At 48.8% G+C, this 19,746-nt stretch overlaps 2 long non-coding RNA genes across 2 annotated transcripts; one reads left to right on the forward strand and one right to left on the reverse strand.

The window, feature by feature from the left end:
* Positions 1 to 422: 422 nt before the first annotated feature.
* LOC119713224 (uncharacterized) lies at positions 423 to 2,307 on the reverse strand. Its single transcript, XR_005260181.2, has 2 exons — positions 1,891 to 2,307; positions 423 to 1,488 (listed from the first exon to the last, which is right to left on the reverse strand). It is a non-coding gene; the product is annotated as an uncharacterized lncRNA (long non-coding RNA).
* Positions 2,146 to 19,260, forward strand: LOC110352072 (uncharacterized). Its single transcript, XR_002400427.4, has 3 exons — positions 2,146 to 2,228; positions 2,343 to 2,606; positions 15,593 to 19,260. It is a non-coding gene; the product is annotated as an uncharacterized lncRNA (long non-coding RNA).
* Positions 19,261 to 19,746: the final 486 nt, after the last annotated feature.

The raw sequence follows: 19,746 nt of genomic DNA on the forward strand, positions 1-19,746 counted from the left end.
TTGCTGATCAGCTGAAGGAGAGTTGGTAGAACAACATCTGGCTGCTCCTTAAAACCCAAAAGTGAACTGGTGGCTACACCAGGGCTTCTGCTAGCTTCTTTTCCCAGCTGACCCCATTTTTATGTGCTCCCCCCTTCATCGCTGGGCTCCAAAGCCTGGATATATTTCTCCCTGGCCTGCCATCGTGCTGATTGGATTTAAATATGAAAAGCGTTGCTCTCTGTGCAAGTTCAGCCTTTGGTTAAAAGTGCAGGATGTTAAGAGGTGCAGGATTTTTTTAGTCTCTCATAGGGTCTTTTTTTTTCAGTGCCTCCTTATGAAATGGCCTTGAAAGTGTCTGTAATATAATGATCTCACACACTGTACAGGCTGTATTTCTCCTCCCTTTATGTAGAGTTTTCCTAGCTAATTTCACAGTAAACTTCATTAAACTGCCATCCCCTGCCATGAACTCTGGAGGTTCTCACTGCCACGTGGCACACGTGGCTGCTGCTGGTGTATCTGCCTTGAATTAATGCAGGTGGGCTGCAGCTCCTGCAGCCTTTTGCAGATCAATGGGCTTGGTCCTTGGCTGCAGAATCAGGCCCTGGTCACACAGATCCCTCCAGCCTCCAGTTTTTCCTCAGCAGCCTTTGAGCACCAGTTTGACCCCGTCCAGTTTGGGCCATGCAGACTGCCAGAACCTCAGGCAGCCGAGGCAGGCGGTGTCTCTGGGCCAGCCTAGGGCCCTGGTCCTGAGCCACAGCCCGCCGGGGTGCTGAGGCTGCAGTTATTCACTGCACACCTTTGCTATTACTCCTCCGGGCCCAGATTTGTAGGACTGGGGTAGCAGAAGGCTCCCTTCTCCTCCTGCAGCTTCAGAGTAAGGGTAGGAAGAAAGAAAAGGGGAGCACAAGTGGATTCAGGCTCCCCGCTTTGACAAGGCCTCACCCACAAGACAGTTCTGCCAGCGGTGTTCTTCCCATTGCCTTCAGTTGGCCACAAATCCCATAAATAAACTTTTTGGCATAGCAGCCCCAGCTATAAGGCTGTAGATCACACTGCAGGTTTTCACATTCACATGGCTTCCTCTTGCCCAGCCAAAAGAAGGGAAAAGCAGGGATGAGTAAAGGACAAGAGAGCAAGCAGAGCAAGCAACACAAGGGGAAGGTCCTGCTCTAAGCCATACCGCTGTGCAAGTATCTCCTCTGACCTGCACATACACTGCACAGGGGTGAACTAGGAGGCAAATCTTCTTTCTGCTGCCACCCAGTCCCCGGCGGACCACCGGCCAGAAAGGAGGCTGCCAGTCACACAGGGGCACTTTGATGTGGGCACAAAAGAGCAAGCCAGTCGAGACTCTTCCTGCCCGGTGGCCTCCATCAGTTCGTGAAGCCTCTGAACGCTCCTGTTTGATCCGCTCGAGGATCTTTGAAGCCTCTTCTGTCTCACAAACAAATGATCCACTGCAACTTATTTTTAATCCTTTAAAAGGTTCCAGATATTCCTCTGTAAAAAAACAAAATACCCAGCCTGAAACTTGGTACTTCAGGGAGGAGCGAATTTTCAACTATTGGTTCGGTCTGAGCATATTCAAACATCAGTTTATGAGTTCTTTGCTGGGAAGAAATGCCAAAGGTTCAGCTTGCACTGTGACCTAATCCTAGGTGCTAAAATATTGGGATCTCAAGGAAAGTAGCTGTGAGACAAGGCTGCAATGGCTTGGACTGCAGCGTAGTGTATGGCACAGTTGATCTGAGGGGCTGCAAAGTTGGCTGGTGAGTGAAAAGAAATCCTGGCCAAGCAGCACAGGGACAAGCTCAAAGCAACACTTCCACTGTTGTCTTTCATTTACAGCTAATCATACACACAAGGGCACCGCTCGGTGCTGCAAGCCATTTATATACCTACCCTCCTGTTAAGCTTTATGTGAATTAATTGCTGCTTTCCATCCCTTCCTCCATGTTTTGCTCTAACTCTCTATTTGAACCAAAAACTAAAATTGCAAAATCCAGCTGAAACTTAATGGAAAACACCGAGTTCCATCTGGCCTCACATAAATTATGGTCAGAGTTGCCATTTTGAAGCACAGTTGTTGTTGTTGTTGTTGTTTAATGCCAGACTATAAATCAGCTCAAATTGAGTTCAAACCAACTCCAAATTGGGACCAGGTTTGCTTGGGGAGTTTGCAAACTTGAGCAAAAGCTTTGGGTGAAGCCGGGCTGAGCGCTGAACTTGCAGCAAGCCAGGTGAGCATGGGGCCAGGTACCAAAGGTTTCACAGGGCTGTAAGTTTAACAGAGAGAGGCCCAGGGCTGATTTGGGGCTGATTTGTGCTACGTGGGGATGTCTTTGCCTTCACAGAAGGAAGTTGAAAGGGGAACGTGGCCCAGGTGGCAGCACAGGCCACAGGTGCCCCTCATTTGGCTTGACGGGCTGCCAGCCCTGCCCCAGCCCTCCTCAGGGATATCTGCAGCCAAGGATCACAGTCTGCTCTTTTTGGCTCTGTTGTGGGGATGCTGAGAGCAAGTCCTGCTCATGCTGGAGATTCTGCTACAGCCCTGAAGGATAATGGGATGGGGGAGCCTGGCATGGAGGCGCTGGCAGGACTGCGGCCCTCAGGGTGAGGTGAGTGTGACGTGTGGTGGGGGTGAGCGAGGCCTTGCTGCAAAGGTCTGGGCAGAGATGGGGGCGTTCTGTGTCCAGGAGCTGCTCTGAGCTGGTCCCATAGTGTGTGGGGCATGTCTGGTGTCCTGGTACCTGTGTGAGAACAGGCAGGGCTCCTCCCTCTGCATCACAACCTATTTTAACCTTAAAATCAGTCAGTCTGAGAGGATTTTTAACCATATAGTCTAAAAATGCCTTGTGCAATGCTCATTTTTGCTCGTGGAAGCAAAACAAGCCTGTCTTTTATGTCCTTCCCTGGCTTTCTGGGCACTGAGGAGGTATAAGGAAGCCTTCCTCCTTGGCCAGGTTCATGTCCTGGGCTGGCACCAGCCCTGAGCACTGCAGGCAGCCATGTTGCAGATGTGTGGGTCCAGACATGGTGAGGATAAGGCCCTCAGGCATTAACTGTATTTCCACAGCCCTGTCCTGCCTTTCAGCTGTAGAGTGGCATTTGAGAGGCTGTAAATAATACAGGAGATCCTGTGGCATGACTTTGTAAGAGGAATCGGAAGTGAGATTACTTGGTGACACGAGAAATGAAAACATCTCTTAACTCTTTGGTGAACGGCAGAGCTAATCATCGCGTGAAGCATGCATAAATCCTCTGAGCATGAGGCGCTGCTGCCCTTGGGAGGCTGGATATGTGATTTTTATATTTTTTATTTTTTTAATGGCTGCACATCTTTAAGACACAAATACTCAGCTATCCTTCTTCCTTTTTGGCTGATTCTCTGCCTTCTGGTGTTGAGCATCCTCCTGTGATGTGTAAATGCTGAGTGACTTCTGGTGATCAAAGAGTAGGGGCTTGGTAGATGTATTTCAGCTACCTATTTGATACCCAGACAGCATCTCATATCAGTGCTCACATCCAAATGCATCTGTTCAGAACACTTAGTACATTAATTCTCTTCAGGCAACCGGTTAAATGGGAACCATTCCTTCTTCAGGCCCTGCTTCTGCAACCATGAGGTGTGTGGCTGCTGGTGGCTTGTGTGGCACCCGTGGGGGCCCCCTGGGATGCGATTCAGATGTACAAACCTTGCTGGGAGCAGGGGATTGGGATTGAGTTACTGGGCAAAGCATTAGTCCTGTGTTGTGGTAGTGTGAACAGAGCAAAATCCAAATTTCTGTCATTCAGAAAATAGGATGGGACAAATAAATTGTCTGTATGTGTGGCACCAGGAGCTGGGCTGGCATGCAGTGGTGGGTAAATGGCTCGTGCAGGCAGGGGCTGTGTGCTTGGTGGGCTGGGGTGTGGAGAAATTGGTGCCTGCACACCCTGCGGAGGGCTTGTCAAAGGCTCTGAGTCAAAATGTGGCTCTCAGTGCAGGCTCCAGGTGTGAACTGGAGCATTTCTGCTGTATCTGGTTGGGAAACATGTGTAATTCATCTCAGAAGGAGAAAGGAATGGTATGTCTATAAATATATACATATGTATATCAATACATATTTTTTTTTTAAAAGGAAAATTAGTGTTACTTTGTCAGAGGAAGGCTACCATTCACAGCATGTGGGGAGAAGCATTGGCCTTCTACTTCTCATATTTTCTGATATTTCCTTTTGCCTTTAGTCAGAAAAAAATGAAATAAAAGGCAAACCAGTATTTGCCCTCTGCGTGCTGGAGGAAGTTGCTGCAGAGGAGGTGCTCCCTGTGCACAAAGCTGTGGTACTGAAAAGGGAATTACAGGGGTACTGAAAAGGGACTTACTGGCAGCCTTTATTTGGATCAGAAAGGCACTTTGCAGAAGCGTTGTCCAGCTCCATTTTGTGTTTGCTCCTGCCCACCGGAGCAGGCTCTGACTGGGCACAGCCTGGAGCATGATGGACAGAAACCAAGCCAGATGTAAGTGATGGGAACCCAAAGGTTTTCCTCCACCATCCTGAGAGGTGAGGGATGTGGCGAGACCATGGTGCCTGTGGATGTACTCATAGCAGAAATGCCATGGCTGTGTGTCCAGTCACTACCATCTCACTATTTAGCCTTCATTACTGAGGAAAAACACTATGGGCCTCTGAAAGAAACAATAAATGGCTGTCATTGGCTCCAAAATGTTGCAGGAATACAGGGGCTTTGATCTCCCCCCCACCTCCTCTGCTGTGTGCTGCTTAAGATTTACCAAACATTGCATCTCTTCACATAAAAACTCACCTTTGTGTTGCTGCATATAATCATTGAATAGTGATAATAACAATAAAACTCCTAGGAAATCTCCCTGTGGCAACAAGTAATTGACCCAGGAATTTTCACTACAAGGAATTATTATTATTTTTTTTAATAACCACACAGCACTAGAGATCTACTTGTTCATCGGGGGATACACCACTATTGTTCTCATCAGTCCTGATGCTTTGCCTTCACCCTTTGAGTTTTCTCAAAGGATTGAGATTATTTGGTTTCTTTGAAGAACAAAGGATGAAGAATTTTTTTTAGATGACTGGCTATTTTGATCTGCAAGGTCTGCGCACAGTGTGAGGGAACAAACATCACTAAATCATTAAGGGAAAAAGGAAGGGTATGCATAATGGAAAGGAGAAACACAAAAGCCACCGAGCCCAGTGGTTAGAGGCAGGCGCTGGCAGCGGTGCCTGGGTGGTGTTTGCTGACCCAATGCAAGGTTTGCTGCCACGCTTCTCTGGCCTCAGTTTCTCCATCTATAAACTGGCAGGATTGCCCTTTGACTTTGTCAGATTTGGTTACTTGGTTATAACTCATTTCCTTAAAGGTCTGAGGGCTTGGAAATAACACAAGCAGGATGTCTTACTTAACCTGTGCTCTGCTGCAAGATGCAAACCCTCAGGAACGTGTCTGAAAACCCCAGAGCTGCCCTGCTGCTGGAGCTGGTCCCAGCCTTGGGCACCCATCTCCCTTTGGAGGCATTTGCTCATTGCGTGTTCCTCTGTGTCTCTTCTCCTGAAAGCTTTTGTCCCCTCCTTGGTGACAGGGCCTTAGGTTTTTCCAGCATGAGGGGCCAAGCAGCTCTGCAGAAAACTGAGGTCTCTCCCCGAGCCTGTATGTCATAGGATAACACAAACGTACTTCCATTCAAATGCGCCTCTTCCATTGTGGGAGATAAGGAAATATCACATATGGTGGGGAAATAGGATTAGCCTGTAATTAAGCAAAAATCCTTCTATTTAGCGTAACAATTTATTTAATTAAAGAGCGACTATTACCTGCTAATTATAGGGTTCACAATATACATAGAGCAATGTTTAATTTGTATATGAGTCTCTATTTTTATCCTATTTGGAACCAAAAATCAGATGGTAATGTAGTCGTTCGCTCAGATGCATAAGCAAGAGACACCTTTCAGGCTCCCAGCTCAACAAACAGCATCCTGCTGGGCCCAGCCCGTCACAGCTCCTGGCAGCTGGGACTCAGCAGAGGATGCTGCAGCTGGCTTCAAAATACAGCATCTGAGCCCAGCTCTTGGTGCTGGTCACATACTGGGGTCTGTGGGGACCTGTCCTGCTCAGGCGGAGCAGCCTCTGCACCAGGGTGCCATGGAGGTGGGCACAGATCCTGGAGGGCTGCAGGGCATGGGAATTTGGAGAAGTTTTCGCCTGGATCCAAGCTCTGCAGCGCGATCCTGAGCCAGGGCCTGGAGCTTGTCCTGGTTTTCTGAAAAGCTGTCATCCTGGGGTAGTTTGCAAAAAATGTGCATGTCTACGAGGGAGCCTGGACTGTGTTGTGGGTGAACTTTGCTATTTCGCAGTGAGAGATGGTTTGGTTAATCTGCGGAGGGCAGGTGACCTTACTTTCCTCAAATGCTGCTCCCCCTATTACCCGGCGGTTTTGCGTTTAGCCCTGCATTCTGCAAACACTTAAGCACATGTTTTGCCTCACACTTAATGGGAGCGTTCACTTACCTACAGTTAAACATGTGTACTGCTTTCCACAGGATCCAGGAGTCTGCCACAAATATTTCGGGTTCAACTTCCATTTTGCGCCCCTCGAGTTAGAGCCGGTTGTGTTTCAGAAACAAGCCAGTACCCTAATTAGTCGCTTTGATGCGCTAATCCCCTTCCTGCCCTTTGGACATACTGACATGAGCATGTCCCTAACCTCCAGTGTTTGTTTTTTTTGTGAATTCGGGATATTTCTGGTGACTTCAGGCTCCGTCTGTCTCCTTGAAATGAGTGCTCCTGATGTGAGGTGGTGGTAGCGGTGGTGGTTTTGGGGTTAACCATAGCAGCTTTGGGAAACACAGGGAAGGAGGAAAGGTCTCAATTTCCCAAGTGCAACCTGTGAGCGGTTTCCTGGCTTTAGCAGCAGCTGGAGCAGTGCTGGTGGCTGTACCTTGGTGTGAGCCCCTCTGCAGCATGCACAGAGCTTAGCGGCAGGAGGACGGTGATGCCAGGTGAGACGTGAGACCTGATTTTGTCAGGAATATGCATTATTTCCTGAACTCTAGCAAGACCATTTAGCTTGCAGCAGCCCAGCCTGGCATCCGAGCAGGTTGGCTGCGAGTCTGTTCTCGTGTGTGGTCTTCGGGGACACCGACCAAAGGAAACAGCTCAGCTTGGGAGCATGGGGCAGTGACAGGAGGAAGCAATGAGGACAATGACAGCGGTGGCACCGGGGTCACGGTGTGTTCTCTGTGCCTCAGTTCCCTGCTCCAGCAAGGAAGTGCTGAAATCCACCTTGCAGAGAAGCGAGGCTTCCTCAATAAGTGTGCTCGCAGGCTTGCCAGATGAAAGAGATGCAAAATGCCGTGATAGTTTCTTTTATGATCGTTAATAATAGTATAAGTTACCTGAAAGGCACAGTGCGTGTCCCCGGTGAGTTTTGATCTCCTGGCATGCCTGGCCGTGTGGGGTGGATGAGGCTCTGGCTCTTTGGGGAGTTGTTAGAGGAGAAAACAGGCAGCAGGTATTTCTCCACCCCCCTGCTTCGCTCCCAAGGATCAATATCTGAACTGAGGAATTATATTATTAGGCTGCATCTTGTAATCACACATCAAGTGGCGTCCACTGGTTTCCCCTTGGCATGCAGCAGCAGGCCCTGACGGAGAGATGTTTCTTTTGAACAGCTTAAAGCATCCCCCATGCAAAATACGCGGGGTGTAGGAGGGGGACAGTCCTTCTGCAGAGCGTGTCTGACTACTTTGTGTGGATCGCTCCTTCCGAATTTGCATTACAGAAAAACAATCTTTTATTTATTTAAGTTGGAAATCCCTTTGCATCTGAACTTCAAGTGTGCAGCAAACACACTTTGATCATTTTAATGCAGAAGTCACTGATTTACAATAAATATTGTGTTTTCTTTTCATACTTCTTTTTGTTCTTTGAGGAGATTAGAGCAAAGGAAGGAAAATAATTTTGACCTCATTAGAATTGCCTGGCAGAAGAAGTGTGTGGAATGAAGAAGATGCTGGGCTTTGAATTGTCTCAGGCTAGTGACAGAAGTTACGGCATCGATCTGTCCATCCGTGATTCCTGATGCAGTTTATCTGGACCAGGAGGAGAAGTGGCTCCATTTGCAGCGCCCACAGATGTGATTTGGGGGAGGTTGCTCTTTTTTTGTGAAGCATCAGGAGGAACTGAAACATCTCGAGCTGTGAGAGAAGAGCGGTGTGGTGCAGTGGGCGTTGCTGCTTTCCTTTCTCCTGCAGTTATCACAGATAACAAAAACGCAAGCAGTTCAATATACACCAGGGTCTGAACCTGTGATGCCAAGCCCATGCTGCGCAGCTATCGGACAGAGTTGCCCCCTCCAAAAAGGAGATGGGCTCACTTCTTGCAGGGAGGGCTGAGGATGAAGGAACCTGAGAGGCATCTTTAGGTTCTCCTAAATCCAGGCTTTCCCACAGTGCTGCTGAGTGCAGGATCCAGCCCATCATCTTTGCTTTCAGCCCCTGATTTATTGTTATAGGGGACTGCAATCAGGGTAGCTTAGCCTAAACGTGGTCCACCCTCAATTACATGCTACTGTGCTGCTTCAGATACAGAGGCCAGAGACATCCCTTTATCCTGAGCATCTTGGGCAAACAGAGGGAGGGTTAGTGGCAGCGTAAACAATGTGAATTGCCCTTTTGGAAAGCCCTGATCACTCATTATGGTTGAGTCCAGGCTGGATGGAGCCAGGGCCACACTCAAAGGTGGCGTGGGTTTGGTTTTTGCTTTTTTTTGGTTTCTTTTCCTCTGGGAAAATGCAGGTTAGGGAGCACATGAACAATCAGGAGTCGCTGCACCATCTTGTGCAGGAAGGTTTTCCTCGTGTAGGAAATCCCAGCTGGTGGGCACCTGCCCTGTCCTGAAGGGGATTAAAGCCCAGAGTTCCATTGTGGGGACCCTTTCTGGGTGATTTCTCCCCAAACACATCCCCTTCTTCAACCTGAGCAGCTGGGACAGGCCATGAAGGGCACCCTGGGGACACGCTGCCAGCCCTCTCCCGTTGTTCTCCATCCCCGTGGTGAGATGCACGTTGCACTGGGCCATGTATGGATGTGTCCCACCTGCAGCACATCTCACCCAGCCCCCTGGATGTGACCCCAAGGGTGTCCTGGGGCACGTGGGCCGTGCAGGACACCCCAATTCTCCTTGGCCACCCTAAGGAATGGAAGCTGGAGCGTTGGAGAGGCAGGGGGAAAATGGGCCCCCACCAGCTCTGGTGGAGAAGCAGCTTCCACTGGGTGCTGCTTTGTGCCTCTGGTCTCAGCCCCCTGCTGTGGGTGTCACAGGGTGAGATCTCCCCACAGCTTCCTCTCCTTTTTGCCACCTTGCTCCATCTGCCAGTGGGGAAGGTGCTGCCCTTCATGTCATCCTGAGCTAGAGATGGAAATCACACCAGGCATCCCCGGGATGCTGTCAGTGCCAAGCAGGGAGCTTCCCAAAGCCCAAGGGAAGAGATCATCATGAGACAGCACATCCCAGGCAACTCCAGCAGGAATGTCAGAGGGGCTGGAGGGAGGACAGGGCTCTGCTCTGCCCAGAAGGCAGCTGGGATGCTGCGAATCCACCATCGCCCTGCCTGAGATCTCCCCCAAGACCACGCTTCTCTTCTGTCCCCAGCACCATGAGCTGTGAGTGCTGCTGTCTGCCCTGTGCCTGGAAGGGCTTAGAGATGAGTGCTGGTTTTCACTTAAGCCTCATTTCCTGTCAGCTGAGAGGTGTTTGAGCACACAATTCCCTTCGTACCCAATTTACAGTGAGTAAGTTTTGCTGGGAAAGCTCCCTGGACCCTGGTGGTGTTGCAGCAGGTCTGGGTTCACCCGTTCCTGTTTCCATGGACAGCACCAGCACGTCCTGGGAACACTCAGCCCAAGCCCAGACAACATTTTCCAGTTATTATCCAGTGACTGCCTGAGTTTGGGTTTCCCACTGGCAATAAAACAGTGGGGAAAAGAAAGCGATTAGCAGCTTACGACTCCATCTAGCTCCTTCTGAGTAAAGCTCCTCGCTTTGTTTTGAGGCTCAGAAGATGAACTGTGCCGCACGTTGTTTGCAAGCGCGTCCTCTGTTTTGGAAAGTCTCCATCTATTTTGTTTCCATGTTATCTGCGTGGTTGTAATTAGAAAATGATGTGCCTGCTACATGACCTCCTCATAAAGAACATATTTAAAGTGAGACAATAACATTCAATTCCCTTTCTAAACCATCAAAAAGAAAATGGTTTTCAAGGCATTTCTTCCTCCTTCCCCGTTCCCTCCCTTCAGCCACTTGGGTGGTCTCATTTGACAAGTTTTACAATAGAAGGCTTTTTTTTTCCCCCCTCCATGGACAAACATGTAAGTGCAGGAGGAAATCTGGAACTGGGAACCAAACAACTCCCTCCTCCCCAAGAAAAAGTCAAAGGGGCCGAATATCAGCAGATCCTTCCACTGCTCCTGGCAGTGCCATGACTGTGGCATCACCGCAGCCCTTCTGAATCACTTCACCAACCTAAAGAGGCCTCAACCCAAATGAGGATTTGCACCCCTGACACTGAGCATCACCACGGGAGGTGTCGGCAGCCTCCAGTTATCCTTTCTGCCTGCCCAGCTCAGCTGCGATGCTGCCAGACCACGCACGAGACGTGCCAAGGGCAATGCACGTGCACCCAGGCTGGAGAGCTGCTGGATGTGTGCGTGCAGGCAGCAGGGAGTTTGACTCTTTTAATGATTTTTTTTGTTAAAGATGGAGCAGGCCTTACAAGAGCAGCTTTGTGCCTTGGGAACTCTCCCAACTGCAGTGCCAGGAGGGTGCAGGGGCAGTGCCCGTGCTGATGATGTGCTCATGTGCACCTGCAGTGAGAGGGGTGGCTGTGAGCTGGGCTTTCAGACAGGTGAGCAGCAGCTTCACCTAAAAGCGTGTAAAACTCTAATAAAAAAAATGAGGCCGTAAAGTATATTTAGCAGCTTCCCACTCAAATTCTGGAGAGGGGGAGCTCTGCTGGCACCACCCTGTGTGAGGCAGAGTCAGATTTTCATCCGTATTTCCAAACTGACTTCTCTGTGCTTTCTCCCCTTGGCTTTTCCCCTCAAAATATTCCTGCTGTGGCCCTACTGTCAGGGGCAGCTCTGTGAATGGCCACTTAGGGCAAGGTCTGGAGAACAAACCTGTCCAGCTATGGATGCTGGAGCCTTGGGAATGTGTCCCAAGCCTGAAGTGCCCAGTCACTTACCTACATGGCATGAATTTCAAATGCAATCCGCTGCTTCTGTCAAGCCTCTTCTGTAGTTAGTCATACCTTAGTAGCTGGGGGAACAGATCAAATACTGCTATAAAAACACGAGGGGGAAAAAGAAAAAAAGAGGTGCCAGGTTCTTTTACAGCTTTATTTGTGTACTGTATATCTGTCTATCTGGGCTTACAGTCTTTGACGCTGAAATGACAGCAGGGAAAAATGTGAATATTTAAAGACGAAGCTAGCATCAGCATTTCCATTTAGGTTATCGCTTTGTGTTGTCTCTGGCATTTTAGCTTCACTGCAATGAGGTTTGAGATCTCCATCTGGTCCTGATGGACAAAAGCCTTCTTAGAAAAAGGACCAGGATGGAAGGAATCGGCCCATGGTGACTGCAAAGCTGTTGGAGTCCTGTCGGAAGATAGGCAGGTAAAGCAGCCCTGAGTCTGATGGATTTTATATCTTGGAAAATTCAAATTGGACCATAATTTTCATGTCAAGAGTCATTCTGCTGCATCCAGCCAAAAAAAGCATGACTTTTCTCATTGCTTATAGAGCAGCAGGGCCAGGTCTGCCCACTTGGTGCTAAGGGGGGCTCTGAGCCAGAGGCTCTGCAAAGCTGCACTGCCTCTCGCTCCCACTTAACCTGCTGGAGAATTTAAATGCCAATGTTTTTATACCCCCTAAGAACGCGATCTGTTCTGTATCTATGGCAAACCTAAAAATAGTTCTCCTCTCAGCCGTTTTCAAGTTTTTTTTTTTTTTTTTTTTTTTTTTTTCCTGCAAAAGGTGAGCTCCTTGTGATCCTCCTGGCTAAAAAGCGTTACGCCGAGGCGTGCTGCTGGAGAACACGCAGCATCCATCACAGCCCTGCTCGCGCAGGGTGCTGTCACTGCTCCCCGTCTGCGCAATCAGAACTGTGCCGAGTCGGTGTTTACGTACAGGACAGACTCTGAGTGACAGATCAAATGATCAGATTTTAGCGTGATTTAGGAAAATTAGTTAATTTGGCTAGGGAAATCAAGGATCCCCACGGAGCTTGCAGGGTAAAACTTGCTTCAGATGGCTCATAAACAAAGGGCTGTGTTGCTAGGATTGCTAAGTTCAATGGATTTTGCTTTTGCAACCCACTGCTGCAGTTTTACTCTTTCCCTTTCTGTCTGGGAGATATTTAGTTGCCTCTTGGTTTTATATTTTTCTTTTTTAATTTTATCTTTGTCATAGATGTAAATCCTGCTGTTAGGATCTACTACTATGACAAAAAATTAAATAAATCGCATGGCAAATAACAAAAAAGCGAATATTAGCAAAAGGTGTGGGTTGAGGGAGCCTGGCTGAACTGAGAGCATCTCTGCAGGCAGCTGGGCTGGGCACATGTTCCCGTGGGCAGGTGGCAGGGGGAGACGTGGAGGGCTTGAAGCCACAAGAAGCATGCAGGGGGTGGTTCCGTGGCACAGCGATGTCTCTGTCTCTCTGCGTTGCCCTTCGACATGGTTAAGCTGCTATATCGGGGTGTCCTGGCATCCCTCCCAATGCCATGACGCTCCTTAGTGACTCTCTGTGTTTGTTCTTGGGCTAAACGTTGCAAAACAGCTCAGGATTCCTTGATCTTGCCTTGTTTGGATTCTTTCATGAATTGCATCCATGTGTCCGAGGCACCGAGCCCTTTCACACGGTTGGGCAATGTTTGCGTTAGGAACAGCGGCTCTTTGCTACACGAGCGCGGGTCGTCGTTCCTCCCAGTCCCAGAAGTGCCCATGAGAAGCCCGGGGCTTCGGATCCAGGCACGTGGGGCTAGTCTGGGACACAGAGCTGCAGGATAAGGTCTGCTCCTCGTGCTTTTTCCTTGGAGCATCTGTCTTTCTTTTCAGGCAGGACATCGGCCATGCCTGAAAGCCATTTAGAAATTGCAGGGAGCGCAGGTTTCAGTAGCCTGCCTATTAAGCGGGGTTTCTTGCCAGAACACATTACTCTGAGATCTGCACTTGTTCTCAATTTTCACGTAGGAGTAAAGGCAGCAGATTTAACGCCAAAATCCAAGCCAGTTTGGATTTGGGTGCATAGGGAGCAGCTTGAGTCCTGGTGGCAGACACCACCAGGTGATAGAGGTGAGCCAACAGCCCCTTACACGAGACAGGAGGAACGGTGGCTGGAGATGCACGGGGAAGGCTCTCCATCCTCTCTGACATGCATATGCCTGTAATTCACTAACTAGATTTGTCCAACTGGAATTATCACCGAAACCTCATTCCAATAAAATTCTGATTTCGTGACTATTCCCAGAGGTGGTATCTCAAGAGGCTGGAAATTGCTGCCGGCGTCAGCCAGGATATAATTGTCATTTATGTGTTTGTGCTCTTGTCTGCACGCAAGTGGATGAGACAGATGTACAGCATGTCATAGGATGGCTGGGTTTTCATATGGCTTTCTTAGAGATTGCTGCTTTTATTCTCGTTCAAGGTTTTCATCCTTTCTCCTGCTGTATTGTCTGATTTATCAGAGTGCCTGAACATGTGCTTCTTCCTCCTGTTCTCCTCCTCTCCCTTGCTGATATCTGTAAGCAAATCACCACTGTTTCATAGGAAGTGAAAGAGGAGAAAAAAAAAATAAAGGCAAGGTTCTTGTTCGCCTTATGCAATGGAGATGATGACTGAAACCGCTATTAATGATTGTTCCCTGCGTGCTCAGGCAGGGAGTTTGATTTCTGAGTAATTTCAGCGATGGCGATGTACATTAATGGCACAGTCTGCAGCTTCGCTGCTTCCAGAGTCAGCCTGAAACCAGGTGGTGTCAGTGGGCTGCTGAGGTAGCAGCAGGATGAGGCCCTTGGTTAGTTAATAGCAGTAGCGATCGGCGTGGATTGCCAAATGTGACTTGGATTGGTGCGGTTCGAGACCCTCGTTCTCATGGAGGTCACTCCAAGCTTAGCGAAAATCAGGTCTCTGATGTTCGCATGACCATGAATGGAGGCATTTAATCAATGGTTGTTTGACAGTTAAAGGCATTAATTAAAGGCTTAGCTGGTTTTTGAGAGTGTCAGGGCCTGAAGGTGCCAGAATTTTGGGATCCAGTGGAGCCCAGGCTCTCTGTGGATCTCCAGGTGCTCCCTGGCAGAAGGTCGTGGCAGATGCAGGTACCTTTGTGCCCCGTTCGTGCCCATTATTCCCTTTGCTGATCAGACCCTGCGGCCAGCTATGATGATGGCCTGTGGCATCCTGCTCTAGGGGACAAGCAGCAGGGACCCCCCTGAACCATGCTGACGAGGCCAGGAGGTGTTGGCTCTCCTGCGGGCACGGCTCCAGAAGCTGCTGCAGTGGAGTCGATGCTTGGATGTGGGTGGCCGCAGGTCCCTGGGCCGGCTGGTGTCTGCATTTGTTGGCAGCCCCGCGGCTGGCCGGGCAGGGTGGGCATGCCCAGGAAAAGCACAGGTTTTGTCCGTGCTCAGCGTTCCCCATGACAAAACTTTGTGTGTTCCTAACAAGCGGATCCTGTTTCTCCTCCTGCAGGGAGGCTCCGTCAGAGCTAACTGGTGGTAATTGGAGAGGGGGAGGCGAGGGGAAAGGGCACAAAACCCAGGAAGAAAGCTGGGGGGGGAGTGTGAGATCCCAGAGAGTGAGCCTAAAACCAGCAAACTCGGATGGAAACGCTGCTCTCGCAGACCACAGGAACATGCCTTCTGCTGGGGGAGTGCAGAGCAGACGATGTGATGAGGCTTGCGAGGTCGCTGCAGTTGGTGCAACGAACCCTGGGGCGTTTCTCCGGCCGGGCTGCCTCGCAGAAGTCTCCTTCTGTGGGAAAAATCAATAACTGGAATGGGTCGGTCTCCTTGCCACTGCAAACCTATACTTAAGTGTGATTAAAATGCTTTCGGCAAAGGAAATACCCCGTAGTTTAAGCCAAACATGGGGACATCCTTTCTCCCTCTGATTGATGTTATGGTGGTTTATGCGGTGTACTATATTCTGAACCAGCCCCAAGTCAATTAGGCACCGTTTCAAAGTATTTTCTCATGCAGCCCAAGGTTTTGCTCGTGCCAACGAAATCTGAAACTCGGGGAAATGATAGCAGAAATGAATGCTGTGAACGAGCACAGCCAGGCCGTGGGGTGAGCAGGCAGCGAGCACTGCAGGATTCCCTGCTTCAAGGATCAAGCTGCCTTTTTCAAGTTGTGAGATTTAATGGCCTTTTTTTTTTCTTTTTCCCTGAGATCAAGCGTAGTATTGGTTTAATATCTGATACAAACTCTATCGGGAAAATATATCCTTCCTTTGTGGAGGGACAAGATGATCTAACTATAAAATGATCAGATCCTGACAGTTCTTTCCCACCCCTGGACCAGATGGGATTTCTGCCCCAGAGACCCCATCTAAAACACCTTTGCGCTCAGCCTTTGACTATTTGAAGCTTTCAGACAATCGCCGTGTGGGAAAGGACAGTCCTTACAAATCTCCCGACCTTTCAGTCCTGAAATATCATTCCTTGTGATGGAAGAGAGTAATAACATGTGAGAGCACCATCACAAGCCAGCCAGCAAAGGAAATAACAGGGTGACCTTATAAAATCAGCGCTGAAAAAAACCCCAATTATAGGGTTAAATGCCACCGAAGTAATGATTCTCCTGGTTTATCTCGCTGGCGATACGCTGTATTTTAAAGCCAGCCGTCGGGGACATGTGAAATGGCACTTAAACCATCGGGGGAAGGTTCCCCCGTACACCAGGCATATTTCCATGGATTCCAAAACAGCCCCGGAGTCTGGGCAGGCGAGGAGTGAGCTTAATTCCTTCCTTTGTAGTAGGAGATCTTTGAAACTCCTATTTGATCGTTTCCCTAGATTAGGACGGTTCTGCGCTGCTTTGGAGCAATGTGTCCCCCCTGCCCACCGACCTCCTCTCCCGGCGTGATAAGGCATCTGTAAACACCCTCTGAAAGTCTTTACAGAGCCTCCTCTGTACAGCGCTTTGAAGCAGAGCTGCATGAAGACCTCTGTACCGGCTGAAAATATCTTGCAAACTGATAAAGAAGTGCAGGTACAGCTAAAATCCACTGTGTAATAAGGATTAGCGAGCCTAAGGAGGTTTGTTTGGCTTGAAGATGGAGTTGAAACGTCTGAGGCTTGGATTCGACCAGAATTAAACTGAACTTGGGTTTCATCAGATGCCGCGTTGGCCCTCTTCTCTCCCGCTCCTCCTCGCCCCACTCCACGCTCAGAGCAAATACTCGGAGCTCATCATTTTAAAAGGAGCGGTTTAATTTTCCCACTGGTCCAGGTCCTTGTTAAATATGCTGTGCTTCAACCAGCCCGCATCTCCCTGCGCCTGCCTACCTGTGTGCTGGGCTGTATTGATCTCAGATATGTGGGCAATTGCTCCGCCGAACACAGCCTCAAAGAGCCCCATTTGATCCGGTGATGATTCCCTAGCACATATCCCGACTAATTGTATCCGTGGAAATCAAGTGCACTTTAACTAATGAAAAAAAATAAAAAAAAAGATAACGTGGTCAAAGCTTATTTGAAGAAATGACATGTTTTAAAACCTGACATGACTTAAAACAGAATCATATAAGTTCCTTTGCTAAAACACTTTCAGGATATATTAGGTATAACAATAGTTTTCTACATGAAAATGGCTTTGAAATCTTAAAAGAAAAGTATTTTAAAAGAAAAGAATTTTTGCGGTGCATTAAATTGGACGTGAATATGACAGATTTCAAAGACTGTCAAAATAACGAATTTACATCATAAATGCACAGGCTGCCTTTTTAAAGGCCTCTTCAACAACTCAGGAAGGCGTTTAATGGTGAGCAAGTTCAAAGTGTCATGGACTCCCACTGGTATAAAAAGGAGGCAATACCCACTATACTCTCTGTGTTTCAGATAATGTATCTGTCTCTTTTCAAGTTAATAAACTGCACTCCTGTCAAATTGCAGATAAATGAAAGCGACCAAGACATTGTTTTCCCCACATATTGCTAAGAAAGATATCTCCCAATATTTCTAAACGACCAGTATGCTAAAAAGAACTTGAAATGAATCCACCCTGCAGTTATTTTACAGCATCAAAGACAATGAAATTTCCACAGAGGCACTTTCTGAAGTTTTAAATGCTTTATTTCTGATAGCTGCTCATTAAGAAGCTTCGAAAGCTTTTTATTGTTTCAAAGGCAGTCATCTAAATTTTTAATCATTCACTAGTGCTATATGGTCATGATGTTACTCTCTAGCTTTAAAATCCCTTTATTTTCTAAACAGTAATGTCAACATAATGTTTCCCCAAATAATTGTTAGGTACGGCCTCGCTCAAAGAGCAACTGTGAGGAGGAGAGAAAGGAAAAGAGAGAGGATTTTTCCAGCTCCCTTTTGCGAGGCAGAGAAATGAGACACGTCAGGAAATTAAAAGTCCGGGACCGACGGTTTACAGAGCTGGCCACCGACTTAAAGCGCTGCTCTTCTGGGATGGTTTCGGGCCCGTTTTCATTTTTATTGTAGGGGAAGTTTGCGGTGGGTATTTTTCAAGCGAACAATGATGCTCCGCGGGCCGATCCTCGCTCTGTGACACATGGGTGTCCTCGGGGATTAAAGAGGATTTAGGGAAATTTCCTGTCGCTGCCCCTCGGAGCTGCTTTCCCCACACCCTGGTGTTGGAGCAGTGGGATCGGGTGTAGCTTGGTGGGGACATGCAAGGGGCAGCATCCGTTCATTCCCCACCCATAAGAGCATGTGGAGCCCCTGCGAAGGAGCAAATTGGGGCATCGCACCCCTGCCCTGGTGGTTTTGTTTTGCTCCTCGCTGCAGCACCCACCGAAGGCAGGGCTTCTCCTCACAGCCTGGGACTGCCGATTCTCACACACTAGGCATGGGGATGAGATTGCAGTTTATTTACTCTACAGGCTCATATTAAATTTCTCCCTCCCCAAACCACAATCCAGCCACTCTCCTCTTCAGGGACAGCAAGTTTTCCATTCTCAGGATCTAAGCGTTGGACTGAGCCCACGTTCCTGCTCAAGCCTCTTCCCTTTCTTGTGCCTGTATTAAATACGTTCAGAGTGCTGACAAGTGAGCAGCAATGGGAAGCGGGAGCAGATCCAGCCTGCCTCTGCCCAGCAAGGATGTAGATCCCTCTGCGTGCATATATTTGTCACATTCACCTTCCAGTTTTCAGTCAGGATAAATGCAAAAGAAAGAAAATACCGAGCCGCAGGAATAGTCTGCGTGTAGCTCTGTGTTTGGACATCACCTGCAAGAGATCTCAAGAGAGGAGGAGAACAACTGGCTCTTGCTAAAATAATGCTTTGCCCTCCTCTAGTGGTACTTTTGATCTCAGACTCTCCAAGGAATTACCAGCATTCATCCATCACCGTTCTGCCATCTCCTGCAGCCCTTGCACAGCTGAGGCACCGAAGGTCTGAGTGAGCACAGGACACCCACTTCTACCAGCACCTCTTACTTTGGTGATGGAGATCTCGTCCCAGTCTTCAACAGATAGCTTTTTATGGTGAACGTGGTGTTGTTGAATAGATTGCAAGTGTTGTATGCAAACTTATAGCTGCCACAGAGATATGCTGACATTTTTATCTGTCCCTTCTCAGCCTGGCCTTGGGTGGCTTCAGGCACACCAAACGCAGCATTCTGCCTTTTCCTGCTGACTTTGCCAAGGCTCCCTTCCCCTTTCTGCCTTGCCCTTTCTGCCTTGGACACAGGCTGCCTGTCAACAGACCTAATCACTAGAAAAGTTATTTGCCCAGGTTTTGAAATGCAAATGGTTTCAAAGGCACATCGGTGGCTAGTGTGGAGCTGAGAGAGACGAGCGTGCTCCCTGCCCAGGACCGACTCGGTCCCTTGGAGGCACAGCGAGAGGAGTTCTGCTGGTTGCAATTACCCAGCGCTATCATAGGAACAACGACATAAAATCAGATGGAGCAGTTGCTCCGCTTGTACCAAAGGCCTGGGAAAACACAAGTTGCCAGCAATTAGTCCAAAGAGGAGCAAGAGCTGGCTGTCAGCTGAGCATGTAGGTTCCGGGCTGGGACATGGGAGGTGCTGAGCGTGCGGGGACACAGGAGCTGTGCTCCTCATCCGTGCCCTGTGCTGGGCTCTCTGGGCACTATGGGCCTCATGTCCCCGTTAAAGCTGGGTTCCTGGGGTCCCACAGCTGCTATTTAGTGCTAGTCCTTTCCCAACAAGCCTCTCGAGCTGCCCTGCCCTCTTTGGGGACCTCTGCTGAGGTTGTGCTTTGCTCCGAGGGGTCAAAATATTCCTGATTCTGGTACTGGAAAAATCAAAGAGAACTGGGAACAGAAGTGATACCCTTACCTGGTATGTGGCCAGGTTTGCTGTGCTTCCCACCCACCCTGCAAGCCACCGGTATGTCAGGCAGATCCTTGCAGCGCCCAAGCCCATGGGACAAGCCACGATCTTGCCAAAACAGCAAGTCACAAATACTAAAAGCGCAGTTAACGGTACTTATACTTAGAAGTCCTCTGGAAACCAAAG

Source organism: Anas platyrhynchos, chromosome 19 (assembly GCF_047663525.1).
Source record: "Anas platyrhynchos isolate ZD024472 breed Pekin duck chromosome 19, IASCAAS_PekinDuck_T2T, whole genome shotgun sequence".
Classification (NCBI taxonomy): domain Eukaryota; kingdom Metazoa; phylum Chordata; class Aves; order Anseriformes; family Anatidae; genus Anas; species Anas platyrhynchos.